This window comes from Sabethes cyaneus, chromosome 1, assembly GCF_943734655.1.
Source record: "Sabethes cyaneus chromosome 1, idSabCyanKW18_F2, whole genome shotgun sequence".
Lineage (NCBI taxonomy): Eukaryota > Metazoa > Arthropoda > Insecta > Diptera > Culicidae > Sabethes > Sabethes cyaneus.
Genome location: NC_071353.1, coordinates 7,268,265 through 7,293,681, shown reverse-complemented (window position 1 = coordinate 7,293,681; position 25,417 = coordinate 7,268,265). Strand labels below are relative to the sequence as shown.

General features: G+C 42.2%; 1 protein-coding gene across 1 annotated transcript in view; it reads right to left on the bottom strand.

Moving 5' to 3' along the window:
- The window catches only part of LOC128736333 (collagen alpha chain CG42342), a 114,902-nt gene that overhangs the window by 77,507 nt on the left and 11,978 nt on the right, over positions 1 to 25,417 (bottom strand). The window lies entirely within an intron of this gene.

Sequence of the window (25,417 nt, the reverse complement as noted above, 5' to 3'; positions counted from 1 at the left end):
TGCTCGATTTTAGAACTTCTTCTATCGTAAACCGAGTTAGCGATAGTTCAAAAAACTTTTGTGAATAATTTGAAAAACTATCCCTGGCAAGAGAATAAGCAGCATACGTGACTGGAATCGGCTGCAGTTGTACAAAGAATCAACAGATGAGTGTAATTGAGGAAGCATTCGATAATAGGGACGGGTCTGTTTTGAGAGTCTGCTATAGCCTCTGTACCAACTCATCGTTTTATTTACATTCACTTTAGAAAAAGTAATTTTAACGAAATTTGATACTGCTTTACTGCAAGCTTTAAGCAATCACAAGCAACAATTATTTTTATTTGTATTTTAAAGGTTTCGGTCCAGTAGTAATCATTACCACTGGTTTTATTATGGTATTATGCAATACCAAGATTGTTTTACTTGTTTCTGACTCTGCCGCGGTTCAACGTAAAACTTTATGTAAAGGTGTGGTTGTTTGGTGAGAAGAATGGTAAACTGGATGAAACAGGGAAATTTCGATATGAGGCCAAAAGTATATTGGGTTGTTCAATGGCAGGCGGGACTCTAACCCACACTTTCTCGGCTGGTACCCGAGTGTTTTAGGCAATTAAACTACAGCCTCACCCTTCTATTAGATAGTCTCATAACTTATTTTATCCTTCAAGTCTAACCATTCCATACATGTACAAATACGTTCCGGAAAAAAGTACACCCGCCAGTGGTCTAACACTCTCTGCTTTGGTGTTTCACAACTCAGAAGTATTTCTAAGCCCGAAAAAGGTGTTTATCCACCCAGAGTATTGAGAATCGTGCGCAGGCCCAAAGTAGAAGTAGACCCGACGGAACTGGTGCCATACCCTGACACAATCAAAATCATTCATCAAATCGATTAAGGGGACATAAACGACTACATTTTTTAAAAAAGTCATAAATTTTTTTGTTTCAGATTTCAAATCTGCAGGGTTTTCCGCTTGTTTTGATACTAATCTTGTAATGATCCGACCACGTGAAGTGGCCGAAAAACAATCGAACACACATGCATTCCAGTGCAGCGTGGAACAACCTCAACGGAATAAAACGCCACTCCTGTAAAACCGCGATTTTCAAACTTTATGTACCTCTTTCTCAGAAACTACACACCGTAGAAGAAAGTAATAAAATTTAGATTTGAAATTTAGAAATTTAGCATTTCAAGGTCAAGACAAAATAATGAGGTTGGACTAACCCATAGGAACGGAGCCTTAAACCCTAAGATCCGCGTTAAGAATCGCGGCTAACACGCTAACGGACGAACAACGTCACGTGCAGTGCCTTGTAAGTCGCAAGTGTCTGTACAGTTTCGTCGTCCCGTGAGTAAAAACGAGCTAGATTAAAACTTTTCAATTTGGTGGTTCGATTACAATCTATCGAGGAAGAGTCACAATTTGTGTCTATAAATAATCCAACCCACTAGATGGGGTGGAGTTTAAGAGACACGTCGCACGCTTAATAAGGGGGGTTGTGCAGTCTCCTTTTGTCCAGTGCCTCTATGGTTCAAAGGTACATTAGTACCAGCGAGCAACATGCCATGGCGGGTGTTGTGGGTTCGAATACGGTTATAATCTCAGATTATAGCTTGGTTCGACCCATCACCTTCCAGCATTGGACAAAAGGAAGGAATCCCAATAACTACTTGTTAAGCGTAGCTACTAATAATCCTCCCTCCCCGCTCTCACCTTTCCGCTCTTTCTTCTTCACTCTAAATTTCATTACTTTCTTCTACCGTCCTTTCGTCAATTGTAAAAGAACTACCGTTTCAAAGTGTTAATTTATATGTCTGATCGCATATCAATTACTAAATCAATTTGATCACCTGGTCAATTTCAAATCACCTGGTCCAGATGGAATTTTTCCGGCACTTATTCAAAAGTGCAAACCGGTAATAATTCCCGCTTTAGGAAAACTATTTAGGTCAAGTCTTGTATTGGGATATATTCCAAAAACTTGGAGGAAAGTCAGGGCAATATTTATACCAAAAGCTAATAAAAAAGATAAGTCCTCTCCCAAAGCATTCAGACCAATTAGTCTCTCGTCAATTTTCTTGAAATTAATGGAAAAACTGATCGATGAGTACGTTAAATCTGAAATACTTCCTAAAAATCCACTAACCAAAGAGCAATTTGCTTATCAAGCAGGCAAATCAACGATAACAGCTCTTCACACTCTTGTAACAAAAATTGAAAAATCTTTCGCTGCCAAAGAAATTCTTTTAGCGTCATTTCTTGATATTGAAGGTGCTTTTGATAATGCATCTTTCCTATCGATGAAGAATGCCATGAGAAATCGTGGCTTCAATGTAAGTATAATCGATTGGGTTGTGGAAATGCTATCAAGCAGAGAAATATCAGCCAATCTTGGAGACACAGAAGTAAAAGTAATAGCTGTCAAAGGCTGTCCTCAAGGGGGTGTCCTATCCCCTCTTTTGTGGTCTCTAGTAGTTGATGATCTTCTCGTTAAACTGAAGCACAAAGGATTTGAAACAATCGGATTTGCGGATGATATTGTTATCATAGTCCGCGGAAAGTACGATACTATCATCGCTGATAGAATGCAAAGCGCATTAAACTTCACATTATCATGGTGCAAAAGCGAGGGATTGAGCATAAATCCTACGAAAACAACAATTGTGCCATTTACTAAAAGACGCAAAGTGTCTTTCACTGATCTAAAACTAGGAGACGTTAAGTTGTCTCTATCTACAGATGTCAAATATTTGGGCGTTACCTTAGATAAACAACTTTCTTGGAACACGCATATCGAACAACAAACAAGTAAAGCAATAAATGCTTTTTGGGTCTGTAAAAGAACCTTCGGCAAAAAATGGGGTCTTAAACCAAATATGATTTACTGGATATACTCAGCAATAGTTAAACCCAGAATCACTTATGCATCGCTTATCTGGTGGCCGAAAACAAAACAAAAAACGGCTCAAATTAAGTTGAACAAGCTACAAAGGCTTGCTACCATCTCCATAACAGGAGCTATGAGTAGCACTCCCTCTAAAGCCTTAGAAGCTCTACTCAACCTTCTTCCTCTACATCAATTCATCCAATTGGATGCTATGAAAAATGCTTTGAGGCTCAAGCGATCCATGAGGTTCTTCGATGGTGATCTCGTTGGACACTTGAGTATTCTCAAAGAGTTTTCCGTAAATCCCTTAATATTAATGAACGAAGATCATATGCCTAAGCGTAACTACTTCGATCACAAATTTCGTGTTCTTGATTTTACTCGCTCTGATTGGAATGCCAGAGAACCAAACTTTCGCTCAGGATCACTGGTGTTCTACACAGACGGATCAAGACAAAATAACATGGCAGGTGCTGGTATAACAGGCCCAGGGATTAACGTTTCAGTTGCAATGGGAAAACATCCCACTGTATTTCAAGCAGAAATATATGCAATACTAGAATGTGTATCGATATGCATAAAAAGAAACTACAAAAATGCAAATATCTGTATTTGCTCGGATAGTCAAGCAGCACTGAATGCTTTGAAATCAAAAACTCACACTTCTAAACTGGTGTGGGAATGCATAAAACTGTTGGAAAAACTTTCCTGTCGCAATATGGTCAACCTCTATTGGGTTCCTGGTCACTGCGGAATCAAAGGGAACGAAACCGCTGATCAATTGGCAAAGAAGGGATCATCTATGCAGTTCATAGGACCCGAACCCTTTTTTGGACTATCTTCATGTGCCCTTAAAATGGAACTTAGGAATTGGGAAAAACTAAAGGTACAGTCTAACTGGAATATTACCTCGAATGCCCGGCAATCGAAACGTTTTATAGAGCCAAATGCTCTTCAATCACAAAAACTATTAAACCTTTCAAAACCCGACTTGAGCACATACACCGGTTTGATAACAGGACATTGTCCTTGTAAGTACCACCTGAAACTCATCGGTAAACTTAATGAAGCTAACTGTCGCTTTTGTAATCATGAGATTGAAAGCTCCGAACATTTGTTGTGCGACTGTGTTGCACTATATCATAAACGACGTAGATATCTTGATAAGGGGCTGACTCAGCCCTGCGATATTTGGAATGCTGCTCCTAATCAGGTGATAAATTTCATACGAAATGCATCACCCGATTGGGATAAATGCCGACAGTAGTTGAGGTGGCTCATCAAACTTTGATAGCTCACCGATACAACATGGCGTAAATTAAAAGAGGACACACCACAATAGATCAAAATAATGGTCGCGGTGGTAAGTCCCCAACACGGGAAAAAAAAAAATCAATTTGATTCCGAAACGCTTCCTGAATCGACAATTTGTGAGCAGCAAGAATTTATTTTACACCTGGTTTCATAACCCGCCAGCACGTCACCTCCAGCCTGTCTGTAAGCGATATGTAACAAACACTCCATAACCCTAAAAAAATTCTTTGTTAACTCACAATAAGAACTTACACCGGGCCATGTTTGCTCTATATCGAACAAAAGCAATTAAAATATGCTAACACAAACTTTCTCTAACAGCCAATCAACGTTTTGTTTGCGAAAATGCACAACATCTCGTTGGCTTTTCTGCCATCTCTTCTTTAGCTTGTAACAAAACAAAGCTACCTGCCGTTTCATCCTATATGCGAAATATGCTTTTCCTCTCCAAGCTTAATTTTCACGAAATCTATGCAGCGATTTTACTTACTTTCTACTTTAAAAAAGCGAAGGCATGGGAATAAACGTCCTGTTGAGAACTTAACCCTTCTTTATCGACGGACTTCGCAGCCGACTATTAGAGTACAGGACAATTACGGGGCTAGTGCAACGATCCTACTGACTCTATAACAGCACCTCCCAGCCGAGATTCGAACATACCACGAGTGGCTTGTTAGCCAAACATCGTACCGCGAAGGTAACTGGCTTGAAACGAACGTCAATTGGTTTAAAGAGCTTGCTCAAAACATGAAATATTTGTCGTTGGAAGCACAACTTACGGTTGAATGGAAAAAATAAATGAATAATTAATATTATTGATGATAAAAAATGTGAATTATCATTTACCACTGGTTCACAATGTAGCGAATCGAGCGAGAAGTCAACCATGCCTACTCACACGCGAAAGAGTATGAGAAACATAGCATTTAACGCTTACGCCGCACACGCAGGCGTAAAAGAAACTGCCGCCGGTGCTGTGTGCAGACATTCTGCTACCCACACACTCAAGCACACACATCATCACATCGTTCTCCTGCATAGCTTATTCCCGAGTCAAATAACTCCTGAGCAATCAGCTGCCCGTGAGGCATAGAGGCGCACTGGGATACAGGTTTTGTATTACTTTTTCTTTTCTTCTTCACCTTCGCCCACCGATTCTACTCACGGACGGGAGCGCGAGCGCTCGCGAGTAATCGGCATCGGCAGCTCGGGGAGCAACGAAGAACGAGGGCGACTAGGTTTATCGCCAAGGTTTAAGAAATCTTGTCGGGATAAGGAGGCTTATCACTTTTTCTGGCGTACTTTTCCTTAACACAGGCATCAAATTGGTCAAGGTCTATAGCGGTCATAAGAAATTTTGTTAGGATGAATGGACTTTATTACTTTCTTTTAGCGTACTTCCCAAGCATAGATCTCAAATTAGTATAAAGTCTGAACGTCATAAAGAATCTTCGACCTGTTGAGACGAGTAAACAGATGGTGTGTTTAACAGTCGTCCTTGTCTGTGAAGCAAGGCGTTCACGAAGAAAATGTGTGGGGATATTTAACCTGGAAACTTTTCGTTAATTTTCAGTTATTCGTGATTGAAAAAGATACTTATAATAGAAACCACATAAACTTGCTACCAGTGTTGCCACATATTCATCTGTACTGGAAGGGGCAAAAATCTTTTTCATCTGTACTATTTCTTTCAAAAATCTGTTCCAAAATCTGCACCATTAAAAATATTTATTGCATAGAAAATTTTGGTCTGTTAGCATTAAAAAAATGCAAGAGTCTCAAATAATTTATTTGTTTGATGATGTTTGCACATATCGCTGCTAAACATAGACATAAATACGTTTTGTTTTGTTTTCATTTATACTAAGAATTGCTTCTCTACTGATTTCAAGAAACAGCACTGAGAAAATAGTATGAGGTTTTGTCTCTCAGGAAATTCTGTACCTATCTGTACTTTTTGGCAAAAATCTGTAATCTGTACCGTACAGAATCTGTACCAAAAAATTCGAAAAAATCTGTACTTTTCCAGATAAATCTGTACATGTGGCAACACTGCTTGCTACATCTGTTATGGGTCGATCGGTATCCAAATCATGCAAAACCATTCATAATTGACAGAGTTATTGGCCCAACCTCGTGTTTTTAGTCATGAACTTGAAATGAGGTCAGGCATATATTTAATAGTTTTTGAAACGGTAGTTCTTTTACAATTGACGAAGGTAGAAGAAAGTAATGAGATTTTAGAGTGAAGATGAAAGAGCAGAGAGGTGAGAGGGTTATCAGTAGCTACGCTTAACAAGTAGTCGTTGTGACTCCTACCTTTTGTTCAATGCTGGAAGGTGCATGGGTCGAACCAAGCTATAAACTGAGATTATAACCGGATGCGAACTCACAACACCCGTCAGGGCATGTGGCTCGCTGATACTAATGTACTTTTGAACCATAGAAGCACTGGACAAAAGGAAATTGCACAACCCCCTTATTAAACACAAGACGTATCGTCAAACTCCACCATCTGGTGGGTTGGGTTATTTATAAACACAAATTGTGCCTCTTCTTCGATCTATTGTAGTCGAACCACCGAATTGAGAAATTTAATCTGCACAACCAATCCCCTTTTGTCCAGTGCCTCGTCCCTTTGTTAATTGTAAAAGAACTACCGTTAAAAAAATAAAGTTATTAGCGTTTAAAATCTTTCATATTTTCCTGACGGTAACTAGAATCTAAATTATGGAATGACACCCTGCGGTAAGACATAGTCCTACGTCAAAACAAGTATAGTTAAAGCATTGACAGGTTTTTTATCGGGTTACTAGGTAACCGTTAAAAAATTTGTTGATTCAATTCATAGAACATGCGAATGCGGGACAAAAGTGTGGTTTCATTTGATCGCTTGATGTCAAAAGAAGGATGTTTTCGTATTCAGATTACAATTCTAGCAACTTTCGACTAAGTGAAGGGTGTTTTACCCTTGTTTCTACGTATAAACAGACTTGAAAGTCAATATTCCTAGAAAACATTTATATTTTTTCGCAATAACAAACTTGTTTCTATTTTAAAAGGTTTATGGCAGTTTATGGCACATGGCTGTTTCTTGTTGTTTTGATCAAATGAATGCCATTTTACTCAAGTTTTATCGAAGGAAAAATCTCTGAAGGAAATCAATGGATTCCTCCTGGATGGGCTAGATTAAATCTTTTTCATCAGAGAGAAAAAAATTGTATAAGAATTCAAACGGTTCGTTTTTTGTCCATAACACCCTGTTTCTTATAGTTTTGGACCAATAAAGGTTATTTTACCCTAATTTCTGAAAGGATAGCAGAGAAAAGGAGGATAAAATATCTATCATTCTCGCAATCAAGTACCTTGCCATCGGATGACACATGAAAATAGGCTTTTTATGGCGAAAAAGTGCCGATTTACGTCAGTGGATCCCAGAGATAATGGTCTATACAACTGCTTACATCGAGAAAAGTAGGATAAAATGCTCTTCATTTGGACTAGATTTGCTAAAAACAACAGTGGCCATGAACAAAATTTATACCACACTAATCCTTAAAAAATATCTTTCTTTTGACATAGAAAGATTGTGTGCTAACATTGTGTTGATAGTATCCAAACTGAACGGGACAAGGTTTGAATCGGAAAGAGCGAAAAATTAGGTAAGGGATGATCATTGAAGCAATTACCGTTCCTCTTTACCCAAGGTCCAAGGTGGGGGATCCGCTTCGCTGTGGTTCAAAGGGTAACGAATACCGGTGATCCACAGAGCCTGAAAGGAGAAGTGGGCTCGAAACCAGTTATAATTTGCTCCGATTATAGCTTGTTTCGACCTGCGAATCTCCCAGCTTGGGTAAAGCGGAACGGTACACAACTTCTTAACCGTTGCTTTAATGACCCTCTCTTACACAATTTTCCGCTCTTTTTCGTTTATGCCTTGTCCCGTTCTATTTGGATACTATCAACAACTTTGTTTCATTACTTTCTTCTATCGTTCTCTCGGTCGATTGTAAAAAACTACTGAAAAACACTGTTATAAAAAATAGAATGATAGAGTCTAGCCCAGCGGCATTTGGAAATATTATATCTTTCGAAATAATCTTCCGTGTACAATATTACAGTTTTGTAGTTATTTTTTCAAGAGTTATTTACTGTTCAACTTGTGCATTTCGCACCTATTGAAAATTGCAGTTGCAGATCATTATAACCGTCACCTGCAAGAGACGTAAAAGAAAAAAAACTAAAACGAAACAAAGACACACTGAGATAAATTGTTTGCGTTTACACTCTGCAGATCGGATGAATGCCAATCTAAATGCAAATAGCAATGTGTCATACACACCCTAAATTTCTCAGTTCTGCGCCCATGGCGGCGGCGGCAGCATAGCTGGAAGACAAAGTTTCGCTCCTCTATTTGCCAAGCCACCGGAAAAGTGCGACTGGCAGACAATTTATAAATTATTATTATGTGATTATCATAAAATATGTAAATATTTCTGTTGCCGTTCAACTTTACGCCTCTGTAGTGCAGACTTCGCTGCGGTTTCGGATGCGGAATCCTTACCATCATCGTGTAGCATACGTTCCGCATATTCAGTGCACCGTGGTTGCCAGCCAACCAGTTATCCTCGAAACTTTGTCTTATTATTTGTTTATCCACGGTTACTTGGCTATAGTTTGCGTTACAGCAGTTGGGAAATACTTTTCGAAAGCTACTTCCGGTGAAATTTCCTGTCACTGCACAAGCACAAAGCTTATCTACCGCAGTCAATCAACGCAGATTAAGCTAATAAATGTTCTCACCTTCTCGGAATGGGATTACAACAGTGAATTAAATTCTGCAAATCCATACATCAAAGCATCCATCCACTTCATTTGCACAATCCATCATCCTCTGCTCTCATGGAACACACACACATGTTTAGTAGCATCGATTTCTAGCGCAAGCAGATGCTGCTGCATGGAAAGTGGGAGCCAAGGCTCCCGAGGGTGGTTCAGAAACAATGTTCACCTTATTTCCAAGTTTTAATGCGATACAGGTAATGGTAAAGTTTCGCCTTAGGATGTCGTCTCAGCACTTTTAATTCTACTGTTTTACTTCTGTTAGGAGGTATGTCTACCCTGGAAGGCGGTAGACACCGAGACCGACCACCGACGCCGCACCTTCGTCAATCGACGGCAATCAGCAGGAACAGCAACAGCAACTCCAAGAGCAGCTCTCTGCTCTGATGGCTGGGAAACACATGTTCCGAATTCCTCATCCTTCCGCTCGCTCGTTCTCGGTCGGTCTCGCATCGAAATGTTCCCTGCAACGTTGAACCCACAGCACAGAGGAAAAGTGGTAAATTGCATCGCGGAAAAAATAACGCAGTTGATCAGCACACCGACAAACAATTGAATGAACTTCCTCCTCCGCCTCGCAGTTCCGTTCCACTTTTTCCACGTAACGTGACAGAATCCATGGATACCGCAAAAATCTACTAGATCAGCAGGAAAATTCACATTCAAGCCGTTCCGCGCGCACAAAATGGCAGCGCAGGGATGGGAGGAAAGCTGATGGGGACGGGACAGCCGGCAGGCAGAGTAAGAGTAGACAAACTTTGAAAAATGAAGGAACACTTCCAGGCACTTTATGATCCGCTTACGAAAGGAGGAAAGCGTAGGCGAACGCGCGCGGGTTTAAAGTATGATCTTTGAGATGCATTAAATTGAATTAAATTAATATAAATTAGTTGGTAATGTTTGAATAACATTTAATCTACTTGTAAAGCTGGTCTACACACTGGAGCACAGACAAGAGGAGGAGACAAGGAAGACGCAGAAGCCGAAGCAGATTGCTATCATCATCGCATCGGCTTCGTGAGGCTTCGATGCGGAAGCCACTGGCTGCGGGCGTTTTGGGAGGATCGATTTCGTAGAACACCCGTCGCCCCGACCGACGTGGGTTGTGTTGTGGTGCGTCGGGATGCAGAGCAAAAGTTTTTATCAGTTTTGAATAATAAAGTGAAGCCCGAAAGTTGGTTGCCTGCCTGCCTGCCTGCCTGCCTCCTAGTCCTAGTGGTAAAATGTGGAAACGATGAAGCATAAGAGAGGGTTAGAGTTATTCCGGACAATATTCCGTTAGTTCACTTAAAGCACTTACGAATTAGTTGCTAGAAGTGGTTTTTCGGGGGAGCATTAAATGATTTACTGCGGGTGCAGAAGGAGTTAATGCAATGGACTTTTATGCAAACTTGCTGGGCACGAAGAGGCGGCAAAGGATAACTCACTTAAAATGTATTAATGAAAAGTTTTCTCATCTTACTCAAAGATGTTTCTTCATTATCTTCAAAAGGCGAATTCACTGCTCGATTGGCACTCCATAACTTGCAATTATGAGCTACATTATGACAAAAAAGTAATGAATTATGACAGGAATTAAACCACAAATTTCGATCAAAAATTTATCATCTACTTCGGGGGGCCCGCAAAGAAGGCACTCATCAAAGCGGACGATGACTGTCGTATGATAAAGTTTTCGTCCTGTCGTCATCGTTGTCGGTTCGAAAGGGTTCAGAACCTCAATTAAACACATTCACTTTCGTTCCCCACCCGCTTCCTTTTGCTGCTCTAATCTGTCGATGCTACCGTTTTACTACACATCCGTACGTGTATGTGGCTCTGAGAAACTACATTTAAAGTTTTAATCCCCGATGAGGGACTCTCGAAGTAGACAATATCAAAAATTTCTTTACGTGCCGCAAGCCAAACTGGAACGGGACTCCTACTGCTTACGGGTAAGTGTCCTCGGCAGCACTAGAAACGAAGAGCCATACCAGAGTTGCAAAACCAAAGGACCCGAAAGGCTGAGTGTTTCACTCTTCACACTGACTAGAGACTAGACGACCCCATAGCTACTATAAGATGCAGATAATTATAAAATGATATATTCTTCTGAAGAGTGTGTAGAGTAGACTACCGTCATCGGGCGCAGCCCCGAAGTTATTGTTCCGTGCCGAACCCGGACGATGGGAGTAGCTTACGGAAAGGATTTCTTAGCACCCGGCAAATGGGATGTAAGGGAATAATTGTTGCTTAATCTTTCCGGAAAGGTCTGGATATTTTATTGTTCGAAGCAGAAAGTTGTACCTTGCATCCTCTGGTTCACAGCTGAGGGATACTTTGAGAAATTTTGGATTATGAATTTTAATATCGCCTTGTGGTTAGTTAAAAAAGGAAATAGTTTCGTTTGTAATCCCAAAGGGATAATGAACCAATTTAACAAATTTCGAATAGAATTAAATATGTTTACGTTTTGAATAACACAGCACAACATTGAAATTTACAACCCCAACATACTGCCAAATTGTCGTTTGTCTCCACTGTTTCAGACTCGTACCTATAGTTTCTGTAGGACAAACTGCATAAAAAATAAAAGAAAAAGTTTCAACATCAGATGGCACAAGTTAATCCGCAATTTAATGTACTTGCAGCAGTGTCCTGCTGCCATCCGCTCTCCGTTTAACATAAGCGAAATATTCAGCACCAGCCAGCCAGCAACTCATTTGCCATTGTTGTTGCTGTTGTTCTTCTTCCCATCGTGGATGCTTCGGCTCCCCGCCCCGCTGCTTGCGAAGGTGCTTTGCATATTGCACTGCTGGCTGGACCAAGAAGCCAAAGCCAAGTAGGTAAGTGGCCACGAAAGCGAAGCAAGCGAAGGGGCAGGCAAACCGCCAGCCAGCCAGGAGTGTATTGCATATTTCGCACATTTTACCGCATCTCCGTGCTGCTCTCTCTCTCGTTTGGTTGGCTTGCACTAATCGCGGACGGAAGGAAAATGAAACTCATCGTTGGCATTGGCATCGTTCGTCAGTCGTAGTAGTCTGGGAACTGCTCCATACCTTTGTCGGGCTGCTGAATGCACTGGGCAAAAACCAAGTGCGATTGCATTTTAAAATTCTACATTAGACTCTAAATTTAACTTACAATTGCAATCCTTGAGAATTGAATTCGGATGGTTCAAATTTTTGTAATAAATTTTTAGAGTATTTTTTAACTTTGAGAGTATTTTTTTACTGATATTTTCATAATAAAATCTTTGCTGTTCGGTACTTAGTTCTTGAGATAACAGGTAAATGTTTAGAAAAACAGGCCATAACCTGGGAATAACAGAAAATGGTATCGTAAAATTTTTACCACTGAGAGAGTTTAGCAAACAAGAAAAAAATATTTATTTAATTGCCCATCAAACTTAACATAGTCTTTCGACTTTTCTTTTGAAATTTTCACTTTTATGTTTGGTTCAAGAGTTACGAATTTTTGAAATAATATCCGAGAAAATCAACACTTAAACAATGATAACGCGTATGTCATCATAATTAAACTAAAACTGATTAAACTAAATTACAATACACATAGATACAGGGAAAAACTAGCACGAGCCAGAAAAACTTACATATTGATATTGAAATTCATATGAATAATTTCAACCGACTCAATGGTCTAAACATAATACGGTAATAGCCGGGATATGAAGGAAAACAGTAGTGGTCCTAACGTGATACCCTGAGGGACTCCCGAATTATTTCAGAACCAACAAGATAGGGACGTACCAAACTTTACTGCCATCCTGGGGTCTCGTAAATAAGAATCAATTCAGGCTTACAAACCAGCGCCAGCGAACACACCCAGTTTATCAAGCTTACCAACAGAATTGCATAGTTCACGCGATCAAATGCTGCTTGTAAGTCCAATGTATACTGCATCAACTTGATAACGCAAGGGCAGGTCCATTGCACGCAAGCATAGAGAGGTGAACTCCAGCAGGTCAATTGAAACGGATCTTCCAGGATGAAAAAAAAAACATACTATGATGTAGATAGGGTAAGGGAGGGTATTTTCAGCAGGTTTCTAAATTCAGCCTATTTGCCTTTTCTTTCGCCAATAAAAATACTTTGCCGACATACAATTTTAATATGTTATAACTATTTTCTCAAGACTCCTGTTCTTCCACTAGAACTAGGCCATAGACCGAAAAAATAGATGCCATCGCTTAATGGGCTGAAAATACCCTCCCGTGCCCTATGTAGTTCTTAATATGAAACACGAGATGCTTATAAACAATTGCTTCGAAGACTTTTAAGCGAGCGCACAGTAAAGTAATTACTCGGCAATGTTCGACATTCCGTTTGTCACCTTTCTTGATCACGGGAAAGACTAAGGAGGACTTCCAAGTACAAGGAAATTGGCGACATGGCATGAAGATATTGAATAACGAACCGATTGGCGATTTCAAAGTCTCACGGCATTCCTTTAACAGCACAGCAGGGATTGGCATCTAGTTCAGGGTAATAGTACTGTTTCATTCTGTCAACGGCTTCAGCAACATTCGCACAGGTAACGTTAAACGTTTCAGCTACAATCTCCATACTGAGAACAAAGCGAAGAAATATCCAGCGATCAGATCACATTTGCGGTTTGCGGTAGAAGCTTACTCGTTTTCCGGATACACTAGAAGGTAAACCATCTTTCTTACGCTTGAGTTTACAAATTTCCAAAAACTTGTCGCATTAAGCCGACAACCCCATTGTTGTTCAGCATCGCTATTAATAGGTGTGATCCGGTGAGCGAGTATCGAAACGATCTTTAGTAAAAGTAACCAATTGTTAGTCTTCGCAAATGATCTATACTTCATTACTAGAAAACTTGAGGCACCAAAAGCTATCTACACCAGACTAAAAACGGAGGCTAGGAAGAGTGAGTTAAAAACCAATGCATCACAAACTAAATATATGGCAGGAAGAGGATCCAGAGAAAACAGTGTTCGCCTCCCAGGAACAGCGATCAATGAAGGTGATGAACTGGAAGTGGTTGATCAGTGCATATATTTGGAATCTCTGATCACCACCGACAACAACACGAGTAAGCAGATTCAACGACACATTCAAATTGGAAATCGAAAATCAGATCGGTAGTTCTCTACGGACTGGATTCTGTGACTTTGGAAAACAAGTTTTTGGCAGAATACAAACGGAAAGTGAAGCAGGTGTATGAACCACAAGCTGCAAGGAATATTTGGAGAAATTCCTATCGCACATCTGGTGAACGTCGGTAGACCGACCACTTAGCAAGAATGCCGGACGACTACGCAATAAAATATGTTCTCTTCAAGAACCCCACCAGGAATAGAAGGGCCCAACGTGGCCAGGTTGAAGTTGACTTGCATGTGTCGAGACGCTCAATGAATTGGCGACGAGTAGCCCAGGACCGAGTTCAGTGGAGAAAAATTCTTGATGCAGATAGCACGAGCCAATCCGGATCTTACCCGGTCTTGCATTCGTTTGGATAGAGCACATTTATGATGGTGCAATTGAAGACACAGCGTTTAATTCTCAACATACACATCCCCTCGTTGATCGCCCCTACCCCCCAGGTAAAACTGGGCCTTGCCGCCACGGATCCTTAACGTCTTCTCGCGTTTACGTCAGATTTCCTGCAGTGTCACTATGCTGAACTTTCGGCTTTTTAACTGACCGAGTAGCAACCTGTCGTCATCCACGAAATTCAGCGATCTGCAGGTTCAGGTACCAAGCATCTATTCCATGGCTTTATTTCGTCGTCTTTGTTCATGCTGAAGGTTCTTAGTCGAATTTCGTAGTCTTTCAAATTTGTTCGTAGTTAGTTTGGTTTGAGAAGGTTCTCAAATAGCACACTTTAGGTCCATTTTGTTGAAGCAACCGGCTTACAACTGAAATTACTCATAATTCGGTTACTACTTTGTACTACTTTGTAACAACCGTGCTAGTACTTGCATTACTAGGATCACGCTACCGAGTCTCGTGAGGTGGCTGCCATCTTAGGTGTAGTACCGAGACAACACATTTCTTAAATCAGTCGCCCGCTCCGGATCCGACGCTGTCGTGAGCCGCACCTAACCTGAACGACGAATGGTCTAGGGTTCTTGGAGATATTTGGAATTTGACGCAATGGCTTACGTTCTGAACTGCTACTAGGCCAAACAATATCTGGATCACCTAGCTACGGTTTATGTATGTCATGGACGACTGGCATTATTCTGGATTCGCGGATAAAGTAGTTTTGGCAAGTGAGAAGACGAGCATACTCAGTGTTGAGACAAGGCATCTACAGTATCACCCTTTTGGACATTCGAGGCTTGTTCCTGGACGCTGAGGAAAAGATAGAAGAGGAACCATCCAACGTTACAATGGCTGCTGACAAGAGGAAGAAGAAAAAAGGAACGATACTCGGGCGTGCTATGGAAGTGGCAAGTTAGGTCACACAAGCGAAAAGAGCCATTATTATTCTCTATTCAAGCCCCCCCCTCCACCCAAGACAAAATTTATTATACACTTTCAAGGTTGAAATTTCACAGCCAGCTGTTGTATAGAGTACAGGAAAATGTACGGAGCTGATTGTATGATCCCCGTCGGCGTATTTTAAGCTACATTCAATTCGATCTTGGGTTACTCGTCGCCCATTTCCCAAGCATCTCTGAAGTCGTATTTTTTTACTTAAAAAATAAAAAATGTCGCTTTAGACCTGGACGAGTCATCTCACACGACGTGTCCGATTCACTGTAGTTTACCGACTTTCGCCAAATGTACGTTGGTAATCAGCTCCATCCAATGTCGTCCGCAAAGGCGCGTACGTCCACCGTCAGCATGGTCTATCGGTCTGATAGGGGGTTTGTACATTGTCAGGTTCGTAAGGTGGCTTTTGCCTCTTAATCGCACCGTTTGCGAAGGCCAAAGTAGGCCTGTCGTCCTGCTTGAATATGCCGCTGGATCTCCTTATTTGTGTTGTTGTCCGCGGCTGCCAGCGATCCCACCTACACAAACTCATCTAGGGCACGGGAGGGTATTTTCAGCCCATTAAGCGATGGCATATATTTTTTCGGCCTATGGACTAGTTCTAGTGGAAGAAAAGGTGGTTTCGTTCTTTGAAAAAAAAATAGTAGATTATTTGCAGACTTGAGAAAATAGTTATAACATAATAAAATTGTATGCCGCCAAAGCATTTTTATTAGCGAAAGAAGAGGCAAATAGGCTGAATTTAGAAACCTGCTGAAAATACCCTCCTGTACCCTACCACTTCTGTTTCGTCGCCGTAAACGGTTATCGTCCGCACGTTCGTCTTTTTTTAAATCAGACCAGACCAAGTAGCAAAATTTAAAAGAATGAGTCAGCAAACGATCAAGAATTTTACGGTGGATGCCATCTTGTCTGTCACTAAGACAGCCGAGGTGGCAATCCAGCGCAAGAGGACAGGTATCCGCTATTGCGCAGTTGTCACACTTGACGTGAGAAATGCGTTTAATAGCGCTAGCTGGGACTCCATAGCCAACTCGCTTCGGAACGTCCAAGTGCCGGTTCGCTGTACAGGATCCTGGAAAATTATTTTCAGAATCGTGTGCTATGCTACAACACGGAGGAGGGTCGGAAGTGCGTTCCAATCACCGCAGGGGTCCCGCAAGGTTCCATACTGGGCCCGGTGTTGTGGAACGTCATGTATGACGAGGTGTTGAAGCTAAAGTTCCCGGTAGGGGTGGTGTTAGTTGGCTTTGCGGACGACATCACCTTGGAAGTCTACGATGAAGCTATCAGAGAAGTTGAGTTGACGGCTGCCCACTCTATAAGCATTGTTAAAGATTGGATGCGATCCAGGAAACTGGAGCTAGCGCATAATAAAACGGAGGTTATCGTGGTGAACAACCGCAAGTCGGTACTGCAAGCAAATATCAGCGTCGGGGACTGCACTATTTCGTCAACGCGGTTCTCAAAACTTCTGGGAGTCATGGTCGACGACAAGCTCAAGTTCGGGAGCCAGAAGGCTTCCACACAGGCTTCGTCATTGTCTCGTATGATGCCTAATAGCTCTGCGGTATATGGCAGCAAGCGAAGGCTATTAGCCAACGTGGTCCAGTCCATACTTAGGTATGGCGGACCGGTGTGGTCATCGGCGTTAGGTACCAAAAGCACCTATCGTCTCATGTGCTTGAGAATGGCGAGTGCGTATCGCACAGTTTCACATGACGCAATCTGCGTCTTAGCGGGTATGATGCCTATTGGCATCATTATCAGCGAGAACGTAGAGTGCTTCAACCAACGTGGAACTAGAGGCATACGGAGTACTACAAGATCGGCCTCGATGACCACATGGCAGCGGGCATGGTCTAATTCCACAAAGGGTCGGTGGACCCATCGACTTATCCCGGAACTATCCGGGTGGGTCAACAGGCGCCACGGCAAAGTCAACTTCCACCTGACACAGATTCTGCCAGGGCATGGTTGTTTCAGACAGTATCTGCATAAGTTTGGGCATGCGGAGTCCCCCGCGTGTCCCGAATACGTGGACGTTGAGGAATCTGCAGAATATGCTTTCTTCATATGCCCTCGTTTCGCGGGCGTGAGAAGTCGGATAACTTAGTCCAAAGGATGTGTTCTAGCTCGGACGTCTGGGGAGCGGTCAATGCGGCTGCTGCCCAGATCGTACTTGAGCAACAAAACCGCTGGAAAGCTGATCAACGGCGCGGCGGATAAACAGCCTAACTACCATAGTCCAGTAGTTATCTAAGAGTGTGATCCTAAGATCCTCACGCACCAGTAGGGGGTTCGGGATACCAAACCCCACTCCCTGAGTTGTCTTCTCAGGTGTCTGGTAGCAGATTTCTCTACTCGTTAAAAAACAAGACCTATTTACCGTGTCAGTAGCAAATGTTTCAGCGCGAGACGCGAGTGTGCGCCTGTGACCCGCCGTGGGAAGCGCCGGCAACGGCGGTGGGGGAGGGGGTGGGGGCTTGCCCCTTCTGTTTAGGGAAACCACTGCTAATTTGGGTGCATGCATTTTCCGAGTAGGGATTATCCCTTAGTTGAGTCCGAACGAACGGCCACGTGTAAGGACAGCATGTACCCAACTTTCGTGCAGGTTGAAGACCGTGAATATTTTCGGCCTTTTGCGATTCGGCCATTCGTGATTCGGTTATTCGTGATTCGACAGTTCGTGATTCGGCCACTAAATATACTATGTCGTTTGTTATTTCGGCCATTTGTATTTCGGCCATTCGAAGGTAATCCAGACAAACTGTGATAGAACTAAGGGTTGTGAAGCCGTCTGCAACCGGTTGACGAATGCACAAATAATTCAATTATCTAATATGCGATGGTCAGTTACAGACCCACTAAATTGAAGCCCACATTGGGGACCCTGTTCCGAAAATAATCCTCAAAGCGCCTTGTAAAACATGTCGAAATTGGTTTCCGTTTATGTAGTTTCTCATTTTCCCCCTTGAATTGCACTGCGTGTATCTTGGTGTGGTAGCCGAACCAAACCACCACACAACACAATGGCAGTAGCAGGGGGCGGGAGAGATCGCAAAGTTTCTGTTCTTTTTGCATCCTACCCACGCAGTGCGTTCCGCCGCTTTGGACTTGGAGCTCACCGGAGGCAGTTCCGTGCGAAGAAACCAATTCGAACAGCCTGCACTGCTCACGTTACGCTGCTGTGAGCGAAACAGAGAAGAGGTCAGCAGGGAATATGCAAAAAGCTAGTTAAAATTGCCCCACTCTCCCCTAGGCAGGCAGACGAGCGCACATAAGGGCACGCATCAGTGAAGTTTTTCCTTGCCCTGCGAAAAGATACCGGGAATTTATGCGAGTAAATTTGCCAGCACGCGAAAAGTGAGTCGAGCGGCGCTTTGCGTTGCGGATGATGTGGAGGTAAGCAGAGAAAACGGGAGGAAATTTGCTGGAGGTGTTTCCTTTTTGTGCTTTGTATGGTTTTCTTTCTTGATTTTATTCAGTGTACCGGCTCGGGAAATGTTGCGTTATTTTTTTTTCGTCGTTTCGCTCATTTTTATTGCTGTTTGCGCGTGTTATTCGCAGCTCCTTTCTTCGGTTCATTGTTCGACGCAAAGCGCGCGGCATCGCTTTGTTGGCAAGATAGGATCGTGAGGAAATTAAATTGTTTGAAGAAGGTAAATTGGCTGTTCATTTTTTTTTTTAGCTGGATGCGTGTGATGGGTACTCGGGGATGTTTTCCATTCTTGCGGGAGGTCTGTTGGGATGATTAACGTTTGGAGTTTGCCTCTGTCTCTTCGCTTTGCTTCGGAAAATGTTATAACGCAAATTAATCGCAAATTATGGTCCGAAAATATTGCTTTATTTATACTCCTAGTATTCTATAAATATAGGGCACTCTGGAGGATTGGAAAACTAGCAATAAAAAAGCTGGAAAAAGTAATTTGCGTCGTGCACAGCAGCAGTGCTGCTTGGCCAGCAAATGAGCCTTTCTGCTCACTGCTCAGTAGAGCAGGGCAGGCACGAACGAACATCGCAGGAACAAGTTTTTCGAGCAGATGACACTCGAAGCAGGAAAGCAGTAATAATTTTGCGACAACGGGTGTTGTTTGTTTCGCTGCAGAATTGGCTATCAGAGATTATAAAGAAAGTTTTACCTTCCGCCTGTACGCTAGTAACGGAGAGTGTTTCAGTCCATATGTGGCCGTTACTGATCCTTTAATCCTTATCGGAACATATCTCGAAGTCATTAGAGGTTTATGGAAGTTGTTATTTTGCGGTTGCAAACTTCTCCCGACTCATTCAGAGTTGAACCTGCAATAACTAGTCTGCATTAGAGTATAAATACAACCTGAATTGCAAGAAAATTCAAGTCCTATTCTAACTTACCGTTTTGTAAGTAACCTTAATAAGCAAAGGTTGTGTACAAAAATATTTACAATGTTGACACATCACACTTCTAGCGCAGAGCACCGCTTGCATAATTCATAAACAGTCCTTTTTCAACGCCTGCTTCTGCTGCCGCTGAGGTACGCCATTGAGGCACTTGCCTCGTTTCCAGGCAACTGGCAAAGCAGTTTTTCTGCGGCAAAATGGTACACGGAAAAAGCAGATTAATTATAAATGAGAAACGCTTTGTAAATAAAAGGTATTATACCGAAAACTAACAAGCAAGGTGAATTTCAGCCAGTAGTCGCATAGGCGACGAAGAAAACCGTAAAGGAAAAAATGGCAAACATTAGTCATCAGAGCTGTTCCCTTTTGCGGCTCAATGGGACTTGTGCTGCCACAACAAATGAAGCAGAAACCGAAGGAAAACCTGCCATTTCTGTGTTTTCCCCTGTCTGTCTGTGCTCGTCACCGGTTTGGTCAAGGAAAGTACCATAATTTACGTGACTATAATTAAACAGCTTAAGCTAATTTCTGATCCATTTCATCCGGAGTAGGAGAAGTAGGCTTAGGAGTAAAATCCCCCTTCAGTAGTCGGAAAAATTTTCGGCACATCGGATATCATGTGTTTGTCGTGTGTGCAACTTCTACTCGCCTACTGTGCCGTTCCGTTCAGCTTGAGGAAAAGTCAAGTGAAAGTTCAAAAGTGCAGACACGTAATCCTCGGCAGGACCTTACTCTCGTTTCGAAAGGATCAACTTGACTCGACAGCGGACGATAGTGGCTGCATCGTACTCACAATAAGCCTTCTGCAAGTGCAAGTGGGTGTCTACCCCAGCCGGCAAGAGCACGGCTCTGTACGGGTACATGTGTATGTGCATGTTGCAAGGAATAAGTGGTGAAGAAGCACAGCCGAGGTCTAGCTCTGTGTCAAAGCGGATTTCACTCGCCTTCTCTTAGGGCGAAGGCTAAAAACGCTGCCAACTTGGCTTCAAGTAGGCCCTACTTCAATGTTCCTATTTGTGATGAAGGCCTACTTGACTGGTGTGAAAAAAAAATAATACAAATAAAGGATGGCTCCTTCTTTAGGTAAGCGTTTGAGAGCTCTGAATAGATTCAAACCAGATTTCAATTAGAGTGCCAACTCAAATCGAGAATAAATCCTCTGCAGGGGATAAATTGTTCCGCTTCAAGTCTATAATGGAATTTTCCGGACGACTCTGATAAACCTCCCAAAATGAGATTGGGTTAACTTGAGTCAGATTATTAGATTTTCCCTGACAGTCGTTGTGCTAATTTATGTGTTTTGCTACCACAGTTGCTGCATTAGGGATGACTGCAGCAACGACCGACCAAACCAAACAAACCTTGCAGTCTAAGGCTAAGCTTGGGCTGCTCCTTCGAACATAATGCAGAGCCAGCATTTTAGCTTCTTGCTTTGGCTTGCAGGCGAAGGGAAAACAAATCACCGCAGGATGGCCATTTATATTCGGTTGCTCTCGGAATGGTTTCGAAAGTAGTTGCACATGTAGAAGCAGGCCACAAGATCTTTAGGATTAGTAACCATTTTCCACACTGCGTCCGAACCGCGAACAGCCAAGCGGCCATCCGGAAATCACATTCTCACCTTCCCATTCTAAAGTGGACACACCCTTTTTTTCTTCAGTTTCATTTACGAAAGCGATCACAGCGCTTTCGGCGAGAAAACGAAATTAGAACCACCCACTTTTAATCTTTATATTTCTGTCGAAGATCGGCGGGGGGTCTCAGGATTGTAACGAAAACGCCATCACGGGGCCGCCGAACGAAAGCGACGAAATCAAATTAGCCATCGTTCGTGGAGCACTTTTTTCCGCTACATTCGATGCTAACTGCGCACCTGAACGGAGCGAAACAGAATTCCAGTTTCAGATGGCGAACTCTGAAATTGCATTTTAATTGAATGAAACTGTTCTCGCGGAATCGCTTCGTTTTGCAGTTGACTTTGTTTTCGGCGGATTTGATTCATGGCTCATGGTTACTTCGGAACAGTTTCGGATCAGAAGCCTTCAAATGAATGATTGATAAAACTATTCGGCATGCTTAATTGGACCTCTAATTAAGTCTAACCAAAATTGTGACGTGTTTTACAGATTTTTACTGCGGAATTTGAAAGTGAGAATGTGAAAGCCCCTCGGAACCTTTGAACCCTCGGAAAGTTGACAGCGTTGTCAGTTGATTTGCAGTAGCCAAAACCCGCAGTAGCGAAAATGGTCAAGCAACTACGCTCAGTACTTTGCTCGTACTGCCAGCTTCACTCCGTAGCGAACGTAGGCATTTTGTGTCCGCAGGTTCCGGCTGCTTGACGGCTGAAGAGAAGAGGGCTGTACGAAAGGGTGACGTAGCACTATGCCGTATAATACTCGTTACATTGATAACACGTCTTACTCGATGAAGTATTACTTTATATCAGATCATTAGATCAAAGACTAATGCAAACTGCATTTCTGCCATATGTATTTTTCTGTGTATCTATGAGTATCATTACTTCTCACTTGGCTCACTACACCAGTGAGCAAGTGCGCTACGGGTATTGCTTGTGAGGTTCAGACTTTCGTTTGTTTCTTGTTGCTGAGTGAATTAGCCATAATGCCGTCCCAGAAGACACATAATTATCATGGCATACAAGCTCCAAGTAATGTTTCAGGCCAATTCTGAATATCATTCATCAATCGGTCTTTTTAAAGGCCACCAAGTAATAACTGCAGATTAAATTGAATTTTCTTGAATTGAATAATTGGCGATGTTTCCGCATTTCGATCATTTTTTCATGACTTGCTGCACTCTTCATAACTCTTCTGGGTTACCTTTATCGTGGCCTGCTGGTTTATTGTTCCGTGACGTTATTGATCGGTCAAAACATTTGGACTCGCGTATGGAACCTGCTAATGCTTCACGAATGGAGGATGCTGTTGCAATGAATTAAATATAACGCGAAGTTTTTGTGGACGGTGGGAACCTTCGGGTTCCCGCCAAAGGCGAGTATCCGTATAGTACAGTAATTCTATGTTACAGTACTGTGACACGTATTTCAACGATATCGTCATCTATTATCAGAACTTCCGGGGATTGAGGACAAAAGTGGACGATATCTTCTTGGCTTCTCGCGATTGCTGTTTTGATGTCATCATATTGACGGAAACCGGACTCAACGACGATCCATTAATTCTGCGCAGCTGTTCGGCGAAAGGTTCAATGTTTTTCGCTGCGACCGTTCGTCCCGTAATAGTGACAAGCGGAGCTTTGGAGGTGTATTAATCGCTGTCGCCCCACAGTATCCTTGCGTTGCCCTCACGTCAGTACAAGCAAGTAGGTTAGAGCAAGTCTGTATTACCGCGAAAACTCGTGTGTTGAAAATTTTATTTGGCGCTGTGTACATTCCTCCCGACAAAATCTAGGATCCTGTTGTTATTGAATCGCACGTTTCTTCTATTCGTGAGTTGTACGAAGAAAAAAAAAACCCTCAACTGAAGCTATACTCACCTGCGGTGATTATAATCAACCACGCATTGTTTGTGAATACAATGACGACATGATGAATGACATTCGTTGATTTCGTTACCCGCTTCAAATGACCGCCCCGAGAATCATTCACCTCCAGAAAATGAACGACGAAAAACTACCGCAAAATAGATTTTGGCCTGCTTTCTGAACGTTTATTAAACTATGACAGGAAGAATCTTCTTGAAACGAGCGAGGTGGAGGACATGGCCAGTATATTCTGTAACGCTATTAACTGGTAGCTTAATCAAATTTGCCTTTTGTCAAGCAACGTTGACGAGCCTTAAAACGTTCACACAATGCCTATTTACGTAAATATCGGCGCCGAAGATCCGCAGTATTAAAACGTGAATATAAACGTACCAGTATGCTTAACGTCTCCCTGTATAAGTCATATCTTCACCGTGTGCCAACTAACCGTGTGCGAAGGAACCCGTAAGACTTTTGAAGTTTTGTAAACTCGAAACGCAAATGCAATTCTATTCCCGCAAACGTCTATCTTGATGACTCAAAATTGTGCTCCACTACAGGCTCCTGCGAAATGTTTGCATCCTAAACTAAACTACAAAAGTAAACTAGTGTAACCGACTATTTAAGCTTACTGAAAGGAACTAAGTATTGTTTCATAAAAATCATATTTCTTTCCATTACAACTTTCAAATACATAAAAATGTGTATCATATATCCCGGAATGCATTTTTCGCTTTTGTATTTATCATTTTTAATGATTTTTAGGACTACTCTAAAAAGTGAATATTCCGGAAAACGTAAATCGACCCATTCCCCAATCGATTAATTTTTCCGAGAGTCCACTGTCCACCGAGTCTCACAACTAACATGTGGACAGCCAGTTAAAATACCAATTAATTAACGTCATATGCAACTTACTAGTTTCTGCCGACACTTTACTTCACAGCTATTTGCAAACTCGACAGAAATACAATTGAAACTGATTGAAAGAATTGCAAGCAACTAACTGATGCAAAGCAGCAGACAGTCGTTGATTTTCCTCGCTTTGAGAATTGCTGCGTCACGTCACATGCACAAATATTCCATCAGCTCTGTCTCCGTGCAAGACAATAGTCCCGAACAAATTCTTGCAATATATGGATGCAATCTAGCGAAAGGAAAGGATGACCGCTTATTTACTTTTCTATGACATTTCACTTTCAGGACATCAAATTGGACTAGATTCAATGTTTACCTGAAGTTCTTCCCAAGCACAGATATCAAATTGGTGTAGGCTTAAAACGCCGTAAAGAATCTTCGATCTGTTGGAACAAAAGGATTATTTTTTTTGTAAAAGCACTAAAATTTAATATTTTTTAAAACGGTGGTTCTACAATTGATGGAGGGACGGTAGGGAAAGTAATGAAAATTTTTTGGAATGGTGGGGAAAGTGAAGGGGGGGGGGGGGGTTATTGGTAGCTACGCTCAACAAGTAGTCGTTGTGACTCCTACCTTTTGTCCAATGCTGGAAGATGCATGGGTCGAACCAAGCTATAATCTAAGATTATAACCGGATTCGAACCCACAACATCCGCCAGGGTATGTGGCTCACTGGTACCCATGTACCTTTGAACCGCAGAGTCGCTGGACAAAAGGAGACTGCAAAACCCACTTATTAAGATAGCGACATGTCTGGTTGGGTTTTAGACACAAATTGTGCCTCTTCCTCCGTCTACTGTAGAAACCACCGACCGAGGAGTTTAATCAACCTTGTTTTTACTGGCAGGACGACGACACTATGCGGGCCCTTGCGACTTGCGCGGGACGCTGTTCGTCTGTCAGCGTGTTAGCCGCGATTCTTAGCGCGGGTTTTACGAGAAAGGCTCCGTACCAATGAAATAGACCAAACTCGTGGTTTTAGTCTTTGACCTCCGTTTCAAAAAATATTAAATATTAATGCCTGACTGCATTTCAAGGTCAAACACTAAAAACACGAGTTTAGTCTAAAGCACTAAACACTAAACAGATGGTGTATTTAACAAAATGCATGGGGAAAT